The sequence below is a fragment of the Gossypium arboreum genome, chromosome 6, assembly GCF_025698485.1.
Source record: "Gossypium arboreum isolate Shixiya-1 chromosome 6, ASM2569848v2, whole genome shotgun sequence".
In the NCBI taxonomy this organism is placed as follows: domain Eukaryota; kingdom Viridiplantae; phylum Streptophyta; class Magnoliopsida; order Malvales; family Malvaceae; genus Gossypium; species Gossypium arboreum.
Genome location: NC_069075.1, coordinates 101157852 through 101161601, shown reverse-complemented (window position 1 = coordinate 101161601; position 3750 = coordinate 101157852). Strand labels below are relative to the sequence as shown.

At 36.0% G+C, this 3750-nt stretch overlaps 1 non-coding gene across 1 annotated transcript; it reads right to left on the bottom strand.

The window, feature by feature from the left end:
- Positions 1-3074: 3074 nt before the first annotated feature.
- On the bottom strand, positions 3075-3181 carry LOC128294571 (small nucleolar RNA R71). The gene has a single exon (XR_008284880.1). It is a non-coding gene; the product is annotated as a small nucleolar RNA R71 (small nucleolar RNA).
- Positions 3182-3750: the final 569 nt, after the last annotated feature.

Below are 3750 nucleotides of genomic sequence, written 5' to 3'. Positions count from 1 at the left end.
AAAAGTGATAAATGACATAGGAAAAAATCCTATATATTTTTCCATTTACACACCCCCAAACTTAAATTATAGCTCGTCCCGAGTAATGTTCATGCACAGCAAAAGGTTTTGCTAAGGCAAAATTGCTAATTGTGTAAGTAACATCAATCTTTGTCTCATAATCATGCATTAATAACTTCATGCTCATCAATCTTCAACATAACTTCCTATCAATCAAGCAAACAATCAAAAGGCTTATTTATGATCTTCATATGTTGAACTTAGGACTTCCTCTCTACTAATGCAAGTGACATATCAGTTAAAGGTAGGGATTTTAAGAGATGGGACATTTCGGTTTAAAAATCTTAAAATTTAACTTTGTCTTGGTTTTCTTGTAATACAACATTTTTCTTTAAGTGAACATTTGGAACACCCCCAAACTTATTTTGAACTCAAGCTCATACATTTTTCCTTTTTTGGAGACTGAGCAAACTTTTCTTCGCTCTTTTTTTTTTTCTTTTAAGCATGATCATATACATCTTTATGAAAACTTCCTCAAATGTTGATTACCAAGACAATTTTAGTTAAGATAGGTGCACAAAATTAGGATAACTTTAAAATATGGTAATGTGGCTTATAATGTAGGTTTATTACAATAAACAGGCCTTTAAGCTCAAAATTTCAGTTTCAAGGGTCAAATATCATAGGGTTGACTTGAAAAAGGCTCAAACGATTCAAAGAAGTAGTGCCTATGTCATTTTAGATTTTTATGTCCCCTAGGATTTCGCCTCAAGAAAGTTACTAAGTCAATTCTAAAGATATAAACCTTCATGCTATCTAATCTCAAAAGAAACTAAGTTTTCATGGTACATATTACTAAGGCTAAGATCATACAAGCATTCTGTTCTTCATGATAACATATTTCACTCAGATCAAATCTTCATTCATACTTGCATACTGATAAACGCCAAATTATACATAGTTTTACCCCAAATACTTAGCATATTTATGGATGTTTACTACTAGATTTGTGGATTTTGGTGCTCTTAATCCAGTTATTTCATGTTTTGTACTCAAGAGAGCACCAAGAGTCAAAAGGAGCCAAAAACGAGCTAAAAAGGGACAAAACAGACCAAATCAAGAAGATCACACAGCCTAAGCCTTGCCACACGGGCATCTCACACGCCCGTGGCCTTCAGGGGTGTCGACCAAGGTTTACACGATTCACACGGCCTGGCAATTGAGCCCACATGGCCATGGCAATTTAACGGATCGAACACGGCCTGGCAATCACGTCACACAGTCGTGGCACACGGGCGTGTCCCTTTTTCAAATAGTTGTATTTTACAAGGAAAAGGGTACTTAGGGAGGAAGAAAGTCAATCCAAAGCCTATATAAACACCCTAAGTATGACCTAGAGAGGGGGTCCTCTTCCAGAACTTTTCTGGAATACAGAACCACACGCCAGGAATTACTTGAAGGAAGCCAGATAATCCATCCCAAAAGTCGGAGCTACTCTAAGGCTGAAGATCTCTCTCAAAATTCCTTCAGGGGTTTTAGAGTTTTCTTCATGTTTTGTTATTTTTATACTTTTGAGATGTACTCTTATTTTATTATGAACTAAACCCCTTAGATACTTAAAGGGAATGAAACCTAAGATGAATCTTGTTATTATTTTCTAAATCGTATGATAAATATTTAACTTGTTCTTAATTATGTGTTCTTAATTCTTGTTTTGATATCCCAGGATACTGATTCAAGACAAGCTCTTATTCAGAGGAGGAATAGACCCTGTCTAAGAGTACATTTGCCATAATTAAGCGGAGTTGATTGTGCGCCTAGAAATAGGGTGACAAGATTTTGCCGGATTAGGGGGAAACCTAATAAGGGGATCCATAGATCGATTTAATGCAACCCTAGAGTGTTAATTAGAGAAAAGTCTCAGTTATTCAATCTAAGGATTAGACGTTATTAGTCTTGAATAGGGATAATAGCATAACTTAGGGATCTCTACGGAACAAGTTGAATGAATAAACCGTCCGATTCGGAGCCAGAATAACAAGTAAAGTCTAGGTGGATTTCTCCTTAGGTATTGTCTCAAGTCAATCGATTTTCCCAAAAGCAATTCCTCAATTCTTTTCTCTATGCGTTCTTAGTTTAAATAATTAGTTAATTAAAACAAACCCTTTTATTCTTAAACTAGATAATAAAAAAATAGTTATTACTAGTACTCTTGGTTCCCTTGGGTACGATATCCTGATCTTGCCATTACTATACTATTGTTCGATAGGTGCGCTTGCCTTTTCGTTGTGATAATAGTTAGTCTAGGTTTGATTTTCATTATAAATATTTATTATTTGTTACAAATCATGCGATCAAGTTTTTGGCGCCGTTGCCGGGAAACTGAAATATTAGGAACACTAAATTTTTATTACTTTAGCCATTTATTTTTCTTGCAATTTTATTTTATTTTATTATTTATTAATTTACTTTTTCTCTCTCTTGGCAGGTTTTTATAGTTTATGACTAGAAGAAACCCGTCGAGACCATTACTTTTTGACGAAGAAATCGATCATACAATTCGCAAAAATCAAAGAGAAATAAGGCATAGCTTACGATACACGGAGAACGAGCGAGAAGATGATACTCAAACCCCAACCGACAAGATGGCTAAAAACCAAGGCAAACAGCTACCTCCTGCAATTGCTGCTAATCAAAATCCTGTTCCACGTACTATGTATGATTATGCTAAACCTTCTTTAACAGGAACTGAATCTAGCATAGTTAGACCTGCTGTAGCTACAAATACTTTTGAATTAAAACCTAACACTATTCAGATGATATAGCAGTTTGTTCAGTTTGATGGTTTGCAGGATGAAGATCCCAACGCTCACTTAGCAAATTTCCTAGAATTTTGTGATACATTCAAAATCAATGGCATTTCTGATGATGTCATTCATCTTAAGTTATTTCTCTTTTCACTGAGAAACAAAGCTAAACAGTGGTTGAACTCGTTACCACGAGGGTCTATCACTACTTGGAAACAAATGACCGAGAAATTTTTACTAAAATATTTTCCGCCGGCTAAAACGGCTAAATTACGTAATGATATCTCTTCTTTTGTGCAGATGGATTTAGAAACACTTTACAATGCATGGGAGAGATACAAGGACTTATTAAGAAGGTGCACTCACTATGGGTTACCGCTTTGGCTTCAAGTACAAACATTTCACAATGGCCTAAATCCCTTGACTCGGCAAATGGTTGACGCAGCTGCTGGCAGAACCATCAACAATAAAACACAGGAAGATGCCTATGAATTTATAGAGGAGATGTCACTAAATAACTATCAGTGGCAAGTTATGAAGACTAAGCCAACAAAAATAGCCGGCATTTATAACATCGATTCAGTCACCATGCTCTCTAATCAGGTAGAACTTCTCAATAAAAAGATTGACGACTTACTTGGTTCTACGCAGGTACATCCAGTAATAAAGTGTGACTCAAGTGGTGGAGGTGTGCATACAGAATACCAATCCTTCAATCCTACAACTGAAGAAGAACAAGTCAACTATATGGGTAACAATAACTTCCGATCTCAAAATAACCCATATAGTAATACCTATAATACAGGTTGGAGGAACCACCCAAATTTCTCCTGGGGTGGTCAAGGGAATCAAAAGCCACAAAATCCTCAGGGTTTTCAACAGCCACCTTATCAACAAGAGAAGAAACCAAACCTTGAAGAGATGCTTTCTAAATCCATCTCGG